Source organism: Mirounga angustirostris, unplaced genomic scaffold (assembly GCF_029215605.1).
Source record: "Mirounga angustirostris isolate CCGP_5_RB_7025 unplaced genomic scaffold, mMirAng1.0.hap1 SCAF_12, whole genome shotgun sequence".
In the NCBI taxonomy this organism is placed as follows: Eukaryota; Metazoa; Chordata; class Mammalia; order Carnivora; family Phocidae; genus Mirounga; species Mirounga angustirostris.
Window position 1 is genome coordinate 79,223,983 of NW_026991720.1, and position 13,891 is coordinate 79,237,873.

A 13,891-nucleotide genomic window follows, 5' to 3' on the forward strand; every position below is an offset into this window, starting at 1 on the left:
GTTTTTCATTTTCTTTTTTTGTTGTAATTATGTTTAGGGTTAGATATTCATAGCTTTATTCTTAGTTTTCCTAAACGTTGAGGATAGCTTTTTTTAACACTTTAGTACTCCCTCCTCTCAAGCATGCACTTGCGTTAAAAATATGACAGGGGCTCCTGGGTGGCTGAGTCGTTAAGCGTCTACCTTCGGCTCAGGTCATGATCCCAGGGTCCTGGGATCCGGCTCCCTGCTCCGCGGGAAGCCTGCTTCTCCCTCTCTCACTCCCCCTGCTCGTGTTCCCTCTCTCGCGTTCTCTCTGTCAAATAAATAAAATAAAATCTTAAAAAAAAAAATCACAGCCTGCCTTCTGGACTTTCCTAGTTCCATTCTCCTTTCCTACATTTCTCTGGATTTTGTTGAACTCAGGTCAAGTGAATGCCTAATAGCAAAATGGCTCACACCCTTATTGTAAGACCAGGGACTGTCTGTTGTGTTCAGTATTGTATATCCTGCAGTTAGCACACTGTGTGGCATATAGGAACTCAGTAAATATCTGTGAAGATAAGTATAAATGAATGAATGAAAATATACTAATGCATAACCTTCCAATTCCATCCCCCTTAGTGCCATGTAACAGCTGAATTGAGTTGATGGACAACGGAACCAATCATTCCGCAGACAAGTTTTTAGCTTTACATTAGGGATGAAACAGCTTCAACCTGTTTCTACTTTTGGCATCTTTCAAATGGGGCCTTAGATTAGGTAAGGTTGGCTACCTTAGGATTTATTCACACAATACTATGATAGGGGCTGGTATTAAAGACGAGAAAAGGTAAAGCCCTTTTGCAACGAGAAACATACGTGTTCTCTATCTGGACGGCATGAGTACCCTAAGGCTCTACCTAAGAGGAACACCAAAACCTTTTCTTTGCTTTTCTTTCTTTTTTTCTTTTGATTTGGGGCGGGTCAGAGAAGTCATTTGGAGTGTTGTTGACGCCCATGTCTCAATGTAGAACCGACCAGGTGAAGGAAATGAGGGGCTTTGGGAAGTGTTCCAGAGGAAAGATCTTGGAGGTAGCAGAAAGCATGCTAAGTTTAGGGGAAACGCTAAGAGTTTATCTTGGTTTTTAATTCCCGCAACAGCGAATTCTGAATTCATTTAGAGTGCTTACAACATTCACAGTAATTAAAGTTCGGGGTTTTTGTTTGTTTGGGTTTTTAGTAAAAAACGGTTGGACATTGCCTTACTCCATTCAGACTGCTGTAACAAATTATGGTAGAGCGAATGGCTTCTAAGCAAGATGCGTTCATTTTTCACAGTGCTGGAGCCTGGAAGTCTCAGATCAGCATGCCAACAGGGTCCTGTTCTGGTGAGTACCCTCTTTCGGGTTACATACTGCCAACTTCTCTTTATATCCCATGCCAGAGGGCAGAGAGGGGATGCAAGCTCTCTCCTGATGGTTGCTTTTAAGCAAAGATTTATTGGGGTCTGTGCTTTGCTGTTCTTTAAAAATTACATTACGTGGAAATGTTAGTACAAAAGGATTTTTCTGTACCAAACTTCGGCAGCTTTTTCTCATTGGTTTAATACTTCTCTTCTCCGTTGAAGCTGTAGTTTTAACAGTAGCTTTCAGCAGCCTGGGTAAAATCATGGCCGTCATCTTAATGTTTTTTTATCCCTCAGGACCCAGGGCAGTGCCTGCAGCAATCCTGGAAATTGAGCCCAGGTCTCATTCTTGCGTCTAAATTAGCTGATTCATATTAAATTGTTTAAAGATGAAATTGAGTATCCATGCTTTACATTTTGAATTTTTATAGCAACTTTGAATGCAAGTAGTTAAACTAAGTAGAGATGAAACACAGCTGTCCAGATGCCTGAGTTATCAAAAGACTTCATAAGTAAGCAGTTCTTTAGAAACATGAGCTCTTTTGTTCAATTCCTGTTGCAGAGCCCACATTTATTTGTGTAGAAAAATTCCATTCCACAAATAGAGTAAGAGTAGAAATTAAGGAACTTTTTAATGCATGTAACACTCTTTTTCTGAGTCTAGAAAAAATATTAAGAGTCCAAGTAACTTATGGGAATGATTGTGGTAGATCTACTTTAATTTACATCTTTTTCTTGATGTTAAGATCTAAATTCCCTTTTAAAAATCCGTGTTGTCCCTGAAGTTTCTTCTGGTGTCGCCTTCAGAATTTTAGACTACTAAAGTATTCTTTGGTAAAAACAGAACTATAAAATTAAAACATTTAATTGTTTATTAGAATAAACTCATAAGTTTAATTTATTTAATCAGGGCTTTATTCTACTTCATTAGAAAGGGGAAAGAGAAATACTGATTGTTCCCTGCTTTCATGGTCAACATTTTGAATAAACTGATGTCTCTTCCTCTTGGAGTCTGCTCACAGAAAGAATTACTAAGTTGAAAGTTCCATCCTATTCCATCCAGTTATTTGCAAGAGGCCAAAACAGTCTAGATTCTTACATCAGCATTTGAGAACTTTTTGACTAAAATAGCTAACCCTAGAAGACGATATTTCACATCATGCATACATTTAATAATATTTAGCAGAAAATTGTTTCACACCATTTTAAAAGAAAATACTTCTATAGAATCAAACTTTTTTATATTTTCAGAATGTGTTTTCTAGACAAAAGTGCTAGATGGAACAAGGTCCATGATAACAATTAAATCAGAACTCCGTGTTCAAACTCATTTATTCAGGAGATGCCTTTATTTCATAAAGTATTGTGAATGTTTACTTGAGAACAATTGTGTACTATGAACTATATTCTGAAAATCAAGAATGTAATTTCTTAGCTTGCTGCTGGAGGAGGTCTTTTGGAAATCTTATCATTAGCACTTTCTCCAGCATAGGATAATTTTAATTCGATATCTAGAAATTTTACCCTGGGGAGATGCTAAATTCGTAAGCCCATCTTCTAACCTCTAGTGTGCTTTTGTATTGACGTAACATACTTTTTAGTATTTTTTACTTGGCAAGATATAACTTTTTGGGGAAGGTTCTTAAAATTGAATGATCCAAGGGTTATTGTTTTTAATTTCTGACTTCAAATTTCATGGAAAAAAATTAGCATGAAAACACCATGATGCCATATCTGTTCCTCACTGCCTGCTGACTTTATAAAACCTCTAAATTTTGATGCATATTATGCAAAGCAGCAGATTATAATGTGCAGATGCTCTAGTCACTAAAAAAATTACTTCCTTTGTCACGAGATGGCGCTGCACACAGTTCTAAATGGGCCCTTTTTCCTTAGGAAAGAAATTTTACAGCATTCAAGAGAGAGCAGCGTAGCTTTTGAACACTCCTACTTTGCTTCCAAAGTACTGAAAGGTAATACAGAATGGCTAGACAAAAGGAAAAAAGTTTTCCAAATTCTACGTTTGTGTCAAAAAAATAGAAGAATTAAAATTCATTCTTCAGAATAATTTTAATGCAGAATAAACAAGAGAAAGAATAGCTAGAACTATAGTAGATTCTGCCTATCTGAGTCTTCTATTCACTCCTCTTTTGGGTAGAATAGAAACAGAACAAAATGAAGGGGAAGGATGAAAAAATAGGAGTATTACAGTGAAGATTTTGAGCATGTGGAACTTTTTTTAAAAAACTATATGGGAGCGTTAAAATTGCCAAAAGGAGAATCCTTCCCACCCCATTTTCCTTCCTCACTGAACCTAAGTACAAATTCAGACTTGGCAAGAGAATCATGTATCATTACATTTTAGATATGGGCAGAAATAGCCATCTCTGGTTTTTAGCACATTTGCAGTGAATTTTTGCAGAATGAATATTACTTTTCCACTTAAAGATTTCAGTGGCTTTCCATTACACTTAAAATTAAGTCCAGGGTCCTGGAGTTACTCATAGTAGCAGATTATGAACTGTTTTATGGATTTGCCATGACATACTGTACTTACTGAAAAATCAGTCGTCATTAAACACACTGTTTAATTCAGCTGACCTTTTTCTTTCTTATCAAGGCTTTCTCAATGAAGGAGCTAGTGTGTTGATTAACTATAAGCACAGTAGGACTGTCTTAGAGTGCCCCTCGTCTACCTCTGCCAATCTGCTTTTTTTTGACCCTCTCTCTTGCTTCATATGCTCCATCCACTGTGGCCTTTCAACACCTAAAGTAAATGAAACAAGTTATTTTTTGCTATTAGGGCATCTGTACATACTGGTTCTATTTCCGAAATGCCTTTGCTGGATTTCTTTTCATCCCTCATGTCACACTTCTGATCTCACAAGGTATTCCCAGGCCACCTAATCTATAGTAAATTATTCTATTTCATTAGCACCCTACTCTTTTTTTATGTCTATTTTAAAAAATGTAACTATATAAATGATGCACAGCCTTCATGTTTCAAATAAATTTGAGAAAGACATATAATGGGCCCTCTAGTGAGCCACATTATACATTAGCCTATGATAGATTCTGGAAGGCTCTATTCTAAAGAAACTTACAGAACTTTATTTAACCCTGAGCTTCTAAAAATTACTTTTTAGTATTAACATTTCAGGAAGCTGTCCAGAAGACCCTTTAGAAAACGTTCCTCAGATTCATCCAAGCCCTGCATTTTACAGAAGAGGAAACATGCTCAAGTTAGTGATTGCCCATGAAATAAATTTAGCTAGCAAAGCTCTTTGATGGACACAATCCTATTGACAGTGGATGTATTTCCACAGAGTGATTGATCCCACTCCTATCATTACTTTTCATTGCTGCTGTCTTACTATATTTGGGCTGCTTTTTACCAACCTTTATTCCAGTAGCTCTCTTTAAAATCATCACAGACTAAATTTTATCACCATATCCAAAATATTTATTTGGAGTCATGCTTCTCACTTTTCTCTCTCTTTCTACCCACAAAAAGCTGTTATTCATTATTCAGTTGCATTTTGGCAGGTCTCTATTATAGCATGGATCAAAGAGAATAGCAGATTTATTTCAGTATCTCCCTCCCCCTTCTAATTTAAACTTTTAAAGGGAAAGGAATTTAAAGGAATTCATTCTTGTATCTCTTAGAAAGAAAGGCTCCCAAACAAATAAATAGTAGAGGATATAAATATGAAGACTATTTCTCTGGAGGTATTCAAGGTCTAGAGGGGAACGTGACATAAATACCAGCAATTATAATGTGTCAGGCTGTGATATATTCTGGTGACGGTGGGTTCCAGCTTTGCTTTTCTAAAGTAGCAATAAGTAGTTAAATGGAACAAACAAACAGGGTCTTACCATGTGGAGGAGGAGAAAGGCAGAGGTAACACGATAACATAGTCACGCTGTATTTCCCACCTCCAGAATGCTCTAGCCTGACTAAATGCTACAGACCTTAGGATTAACTGGCAGTTCCACAGAGACGCCTTTCTGGGACCCTCACAAATCAAAACCAGTGCCCCAACTGAGATCACTAATTACACCTTTTCACTTTGCTTCATAAAAGCTCAATTTAGTATTATGCATGAAATTATGTAATTTTATCTCCTAGTGAAATGTAATCATCCTAAGAGGAAGACACTGTATTTTGATTGGTGTACCCTCAGTGCCTAGCAAAATGTCTTTTTTTTTTTTTTAAAGATTTTATTTATTTATTTGACAGAGAGAGACACAGCGAGAGAGGGAACACAAGCAGGGGGAGTGCGAGAGGGAGAAGCAGGCTTCCCGCTGAGCAGGGAGCCCGATGTGGGGCTCGATCCCAGGACCCTGGGATCATGACCTGAGCCGAAGGCAGACGCTTAATGACTGAGCCACCCAGGCGCCCCGCAAAGTACAAGACAGTAGATTGTCGATAATTATCTGTAGAATGTGAAAAAGCAGAGAAGTCGATGAATTGCTTATTGTGAGTTTTAGGGGGCGATAGAAGATGAAAAATGTAGGAGAGGAGGTAATTTTGAAATTTATGCTGAAGACTTGGGATTTTATTCTATTGCTTACAGGAAGTCGTTGAAGGTGTTTGAGGAAAAGGGTAAATTGATGAAGAAAAGTGTCTTAGTCAAGGCTTTATACTAAGTTTTCTGACTCCCTCATGAACTGTACCACAATAAAATCGGTGAACCTGACAGAATATGCTATACAAATAGATCAATAATATGTATATATATTCTCATAATGTCAGTCAGGTATAAAGAGAGGTTCTATTAACAATATAGTTGTAAAATATAGTTATTAACAATATGGTCATTAACAAGGTACATTCTTAAGCTGAGATATCTTAAAAATAATATTTATTTTTAAGAGAGCCTACCCAGAGAAGGCTCGAAATTTAGAGGTCATTAACTTTTATTTCCTCTAGACTAACCTGCCTTATCAGATTAGTGGCTGATTATTTGCAAGTGTTTAAAAACAGTCTTGGAGGGGTTGCCTGGGTGGCTCAGTTAGGTGGTCAATTCATGGTTTTGGCTCAGAATCATGATCTCAGGATCATGATCTCAAGGTTGTGAGATCAAGCTTTGTGCGTTGGGCTTATGCTCAGCATGGAGTCTGCTGGAGATTCTTTCTCTTCCTCTGCCCCTCCCCCTACTCACACGTGCAATCTAAATAAATAAATAATAAAAAATAAATAAAATCTTTAAAAACTAAATAAAAGACTTAGAAGTAATAACTAATAAAAGTATTTAGTGCCCTGGAGCCATGCAGATATGTTAACCACTAGCTAGATGTGCTCATTTAGATGCAGATTAATTAAAATTAAGTAAAATTAACGAGTCGGCTCCTCATTCACACTTACCACATTTTCAAGTGCTCCTTTGATCACTGCATAAAATGCCACTGAACAGTCTAATAATAGCTTAGGGGGCAAAAACTACAACAAAAAAACAAAAGCTTTATCATAGTAGCTTCCATTTTTGTACTACTATGTTTTTTTCAACACCCTTGTTTTCTCTATGATCTCTTACTTGACTCTGGAAATGAGCTCTTGAGGTAGAATGTACAGGAATCCCCATCATCACCATCACTAAAAGGAGGCGAGTAGGGGAGAGCAACTGAGATGACTCACCAGCTCCACATCGGTAGCGGCACGAGGGCTGAAGTAGAATTTTGACTCAACTACAGACACCTTTTCTGGGTGAGAGCTACAGGGAAAAAAAAAAGAAGAAGAAGAAATAAAAAAGCTCTCAGTCATGGATTCCGAGAAAATCCCCTTCTACGAGAGAGCTGGAAATGAGGAAAAGTGGGATGAAGTTGCACCCCTGACTGAAACCACCCCACCAGTTTCTTAGTAGTGAACTGTAGAACTACACGGCAAGATAAGATGGTAAAAGAAATACATGCTTTTTGATCAAACTGAAGGAAATGAAAGTAGGAAAGTGGTCGTCAGCAAATCCTGTAAAGAGCTCAGAATCCCCTAGTCCTCCCGTGCCGGGCTGTTTATCTGATGGGCTGTGACTAAAGCTAATTTGTGGCGAGAGAAGCAGTAGCTTCCTAGCAACGTCTGTAGGGTCTGGCATTTCCTAGTCACTCCGACATGCCAGCCACGCTGCCATTTGCTACTTCTCTATCCTACTTTTGTTTATAAATACAAGCAAATGAGGGGAAATAAAAAGGGAAAGCTAGAGTAGCAGCTCTACTTAGGAGGATGTTCTCCATAATGTAGATTAACGGGGGAAATATGTTTAACCAATAAAACAGAGCGTAAAACCTTTAGCTTAAAATCCAAAGCTGTAAATCACATAAAATTCATGGCTTGGAGGACAATGTGTGACTCATAAAATTTCAATTTGTGTAAGTGGATGTTGTTCCTAGCTACACATAAAGACACAGAGCTGCGAGACGATTTCCATACGAGGCACCATGGCGACAGCCATCGTCACTTGTGGTTCTGGGAGTTTCGATTGAAGGCGTCACAGTGTACATGTGGGGATGAGGAGGACAGCATCTGAGTCCTGACTCTAAAAGGAAAAGTCCACTTGCCGCATATTAAGTTTAATAAAGCAGGACAAAACTTAATAAAGCCAGGAAAGAGCGAGGCACTTGCTAAATGAGCATGAGTAGTCATTGAGTAAATAAACACATTTTGGACAATGTCTTTCCTCTTTTGGAGTATCTCATGGATATTCATTATTTTATCATTCATCACAAGAGAGAAGCTTTTTATTTTTATTTTTTAAGATTTTATTTATTTGACAGAGAGAGATAGCGAGAGCAGGAACACAGCTGGGGGAGTGGGAGAGGGAGAAGCAGGCTTCCCACTGAGCAGGGAGCCCGATGCAGGGCTCGATCCCAGGACTCTGGGATCATGACCTGAGCTGAAGGCAGACGCTTAATGACTGAGCCACCCAGGTGCCCCAAGAAAGAAGCTTCTTGATAAAATAATGAAATGCATTGGATGACTTTGCTGATGGTTTCCACCTTTCCCGCCTTCCTCCCTCCCTCCTTCTCTGCCCAACTTGCTCCTGTCCCCCTCCCCCTCAAGGCACTTGCTATACTTATACTTTTGCCAGGATCAAGAACCAGTTGGCTATTTTAACTCAGAAAATGTGCACTTTAACATACATTGGAAGAAAGAATAAGAATTAAGAAATACTTTTTCTGAAGGGAAAATAGAAGAGATGAAGTCTTTCAATGGCCAGTAAACCCCCTAATTTTATAATCTATTTGCAGATGTTTTGATAGCAAGGGGATGATTATTTCTGCTATATATAGGGAGAGTGAGAGCCAGTGAGAGCGAGCAAAGATTCGTCTTTCCTCTAATTAACATTCCTTATATTGATACATGATTACTAACCCCCATAAGTAGGGTGACCATAACACTTACTTTCCATACCAGGGAATGTTTAAAAGTGAAAGGGTACTATTAATAACGAATAGCGTGGATCATACAACAGTACCAGTATGTGAGAGCAGTACCCAGCTAACTGTGATGTATGTCTGTCCCACTCCTTGTCATGCAGGGTTATTATGATCAGAAGTGCAACAACTCCCATATATACTTGCTGACAAAGGTAGAATATATCTTCTTGGTAATAAATAGAGTGCAACCAACACTTTTTTGCATGCATTCTTCAAAGACTCTCTGTTTACCTCTTGGTGAAATGTGTAATCTTGTTATTTATAAGGGTCTGAGGGCTGAGCTGGTTAGAAAGCAACTTTTCTTTCGTAACTCTCAATAACCGATGGCAGTGGTTTCTAGTTTCAAATTATAGGGCTCTTTTCTCAGTGGCTCTGGCTTATCAAAGAACTCATCTCTCTTTTGGCACGCTATCACACAGCTAGAGAACTTTGAAAATTATCCTGGGCACTTGGTTCAAATATTCAATATTCTATCTGCTCAGCAGTATTTGAGATGTATTATTACATGGCCATTTTTTAAAATCATTTTATTAGGAATAATTCCAAATGGGTTAAGAAGAAAACGTACTGATTTTGATGAGTTTTCCAAAAACTTATAATGAAGATATGTTCACCGATAAACAAAACAGCAGCAGAACTATCATATACTGGGCAAAGAGTCAGGCTGATACCAAAAAGCAACATGCAACATAAAAAAGATACAATATAAAGGAAGACAATCTGCTGGGTATTAAAAATCATCTCAATATGAACTCTTTGCAACCAGCACAGAACCTAATTAGCTATCAAATCCAAACCACACTAAGGTAAGCTTGGCTGATGAAAGCCAGGATTCAATAAGGGGCGGGGGTGGGGGGTGGATATAAGTTCCTCAGTGCAAGAGATCTGAATAGTGTTTTGGAGTATTTCCCTGGCTGGTACAAGCAGTAGTAGAAGATCTTTTTGGCAAGGGAGAAAAATGAATACAAATGGAATGCTACATTTTTAAAATCAGCAGACTGTCCCAGGAATGATAAAGGTATCAGTAAAGTAGCAAGGGGATAACTTTAAAACATTATTTCTCGTGGGCTCAAAAAACATTCAAAACGAATTTATTTAAAGGTGTCACAATAGCTATGTCCAGGCATTTAGGCTTGGAATTAAAATTAAAAGAGGACACTTTTTTTTCCCAGGTTAAGGAGAATTTCTTTAAAACCAAGCATATTGCTAAATATCAATATTATACTTGGTCAACAATAATTGGCAACAAAATAAGTTTGAGCGCTGTAATATTCTGCCCGAACCAGTCCCAGATACTGTTTAATAACCAAGATGCAAACTAATTTTGTTGTGACAAGCCTAGACCAATTCTATCAAATGTGTCCTTGGTTAGATATCCAGTTTCATTTAACGTTTTGAAAGCTCGTTTGACAGCCAGTCAAGTCCCTCATACAGACCAGTTCCTTGTGTAGCACAAGGGGCTTGAAGATACCATGTTCTGTTACGAAGAGACTGAAGACTTAATTTATCTGACATTTCACTGATGGCCATAGCATTTGGCAAATCCTGTTTGTTCGCAAAAAGCAGCAACACTGCATCTCGCAACTCATCTTCCTGAAGCATTTTCTGCAGCTCTTCAGCTCCTTCCCGAATTCTTTCACGATCATTACTATCTACCACAAAAATAAGACCCTGGGTGTTTGGGAAGGAATGCCTCCAGAGAGGCCCAATTTTATCTTGACCACCAGCATCCCATACTGTGAAACAAATGTTCTTATATATTCTACTGTTTCCACATTAAAACCAATGGTAGGAATGGTGGTGACTATCTCCCCTAACTTCAGTTTAGACAGAATGGTCGTCTTGCCAGCAGCATCCAATCCAACCATCAAAATGTGCATCTGCTTTTTTTTTTTTTTTAAAGATTTTATTTATTTGACAGAGACACAGCGAGAGAGGGAACACAAGCAGGGGGAGTGGGAGAGGGAGAAGCAGGCTCCCCGCAGAGCAGGGAGCCCGATGCGGGGCTCGATCCCAGGACCCTGGGATCATGACCTGAGCCGAAGGCAGACGCTTAACGACTGAGCCACCCAGGCGCCCCTGCGCATCTGCTTCTTGCAGAAGAGGCGGGAGAAAAGGGAGGAGATGCTGAGGCCCATGGCAGTAGCCGCACTTGCGATGGGCAGGAGCAGAAGGGGTTGGGGGGCGTCCCCGGGCCTTCTCCTTTCACGCTCCCAGCAAACGCAGCGAAGGAAGAGGAGCTGAGGGAGAAAGAGGGCGGCAGAGACGGCTCGCTAGGCGGCGTGACGGACGAAGCTCTGGAACAAGAACTAACGGGATCGCTGCTCGACGACTGGCGCGGCAGCGGCGGGTCTGGCGTTTTAGGCTCCTGCTCTGCCATGTCACGCGGTAGCCGCGGCGACCCCAGCTGCGGCCCGGCCCCCCCAGCGTGGACAGAATCGCGTCCCCGCCGTCACTTGGCCATTTTGCGATTCATGTTGTAGATTCTCACTGACGAGCAGAAGATGGAAATAGAGACTAAAGTTATATTTTGTGGCTTTTTTCTCATACCATCCATGGTACCCCTGAATAGGTTAATAATTAGAGAACGGGTTTATTAACTGCATACTTTTAAATAATGTTTTGAGACTAGAAAGTGATCATACTTAAGAGGAAGACAACATAATGTGACAGGACCTAAATTAAGAAAGATTATAGTAGTATCTTCATTAAAATAGAGACATAGAAGTGAAATAAATAAGATTTAAAAGAAAAAGTTCCATAAGCTAAGAACTGAAGGTATAGGACTACCAGCAATGAGAGAAAACCAGGAAGGGAGACTGGAGATAGATAGACAGACAGACACTGACAGACTGATAGATTGATTTAGAAATCTGACATATAAACAGAATTTTGTGTTCCTGTTCTTTTTCAGGATAATTAATTAGAAAAATGCAAGAGAATTTCTAAATAAACAAATGCAAACAATACACCAAGTTTAACTTCCAGCTCCTCTGCCTACCACTCCCCCATTTTCCTCCTCTTCCCCTTTATTTGTATCAATGTGGATGCTTCCAACTGAAAGAAGTATAAAACACAAGCCAAGCTTACTAAAATATTAAGGGGGAGCTTTTGGTTCATATACCTACAAGTTTCAGAGGAACTGTGATGTGCAGACATGGTTTGAATGGAGCACTGTGATTCTCTCGGGATGCAGACCCCTGTGTGCCATCTTCAATCCCAGGAGGTTTTTCTCGTTGTAGCAACTTGGCAGTTGTTTGGATGGAGATAAATGTTCATGGTATGGTGGTATGGTATTCCTGGCCAAAGTCTCAAGTTCTGTACTGATCACTTGGCTTGGGTAACCAGAACACATTTTTTTGGTAAGAGATACACTCTGTTCCCAGAGTCAAGGGTGAATTCAGTCTTACTTCCAACTTCATGGCTGCATGGCTGTCACAGCATTAAGTAAATGTGGGGTAAAGGACGAATTAGTGCAAATGACACTTCCCCAAAGAAAACCTGGCACCAAATATGGAGGCTCAAAGGAAGGAGTAGGTAGGCATGTGATTATTGCCTATTGATTTCTACCAGATGTTCCTCTTACTTCAGATCTTGCCATCCTCCTTTCACCAGGGAACTCTGATGTTCTTGTGTTCCCTTCCCATTTAGAGAACTTGTTATAATAAAATTTTTGCTTCAACAGTGTTTAAAATATATTTTTCAAGATGGAATTTCTCTGGTAGAGCAGCCATCCCATGTGTTTTCTTTGTAATGTAAATATTAAAGATCTTCCTCTATCTAGCCCCTAACATTCAGACTGGCCTATTTTAACATAGTCCTATTTTCTCTCCTGCCAATCTTTTTTTTTTTTTCCCCAGTTATTTCCCAGATGATTGAATCCTACTCCTTTCTACTATTTTAGAGAGAAGTTGCAATATAGTTATGTTTATAAGAGACAACATTAGGTGCAAGAAACAAATCCACACATATTTCTTAAAATAACATTGATATGTTCAAACTTAGTAGTAATATTTGTGGGCCAAATTTTGTTCCTGCCAGATTTAAACATGATGGAGGCAAATGTGAAATAGACTATGTTAAGTAACTACAATAAAAGCACAACTAAAAAATGTTCCAATATCTTTTCTTAGTTAGAGTGATGTCAGTAGTTGGCTATCAGTATTGGAGAAAGATAAAAAAAAATGGTGTGTTCATAAAATGAAATCTTGTACAGTTATAAAAATTGAAGGACCTCTTTATATACTGATACAGAAAGAAGTCCACAGTATTTTGTTAAATAAATTTAAAAAGTCATAAATAAAGCTGGCTATCTTCTGTGGGTTTGTTTTTTCCATTAAAAAATGAGGATGATAATTTATTTACTGGAATATGCATAATGATCTCTAGAAGGGGGGCGCCTGGGTGGCTCAGTCGTTAAGCGTTTGCCTTCGGCTCAGGTCATGGTTCCAGGGTCCTGGGATCGAGCCCCGCATCGGGCTCCCTGCTCAGCGGGAAGCCTGCTTCTCCCTCTCCCTCTCGCACTCCCCCTGCTTGTGTTCCCTCTCTCGCTGTATCTCTCTCTGTCAAATAAATAAAATCTTTAAAAAAAAAATGATCTCTAGAAGAATACATAAAAAATCTGTAGCATTTGTTCCCAATGTTGAGTAACAGGGGAACTAGGCAATTAAGGGACATTTATGGAATTCAATTTTTAATTTTAAGTTATGCCACACAAAGGATCATGTAGGTCTGTATGTAGGGACAACGTAAAGATGTATTACTTTGGAAAAGAAGTCAGACAAAATAGTAGCCTGATTTTGCCAACTATAGCATATTTAATGCAATGTGGTCTTATTTTTTGAATGCTTGAAAATCTTGAATTGCTTTGTTGCTTTGTTCTGAAGATTGCTTCTCACCTTACAAAGCTCTAGAACAAGATGTTGGAGGAAATGGCTTGGTGTGTGTGTGTGTGTGTGTGTGCATGGTCACCTACTGAATATTTCTTTTCACTCAGGTTTCTCTTTTCTGTGGCACCTTATTATTCTCTTTGCTTTACTGAATGGAAATTCCTTGAGGTAGGGATGCTTTTCCTTTTTGTTCTTTGCTTTATGT

The 13,891-nt window shown here is 39.0% G+C and overlaps 1 pseudogene; it reads right to left on the minus strand.

Moving 5' to 3' along the window:
- Positions 1-10,014: 10,014 nt before the first annotated feature.
- On the minus strand, positions 10,015-10,680 carry LOC123836007 (ADP-ribosylation factor 4-like; annotated as a pseudogene).
- Positions 10,681-13,891: the final 3,211 nt, after the last annotated feature.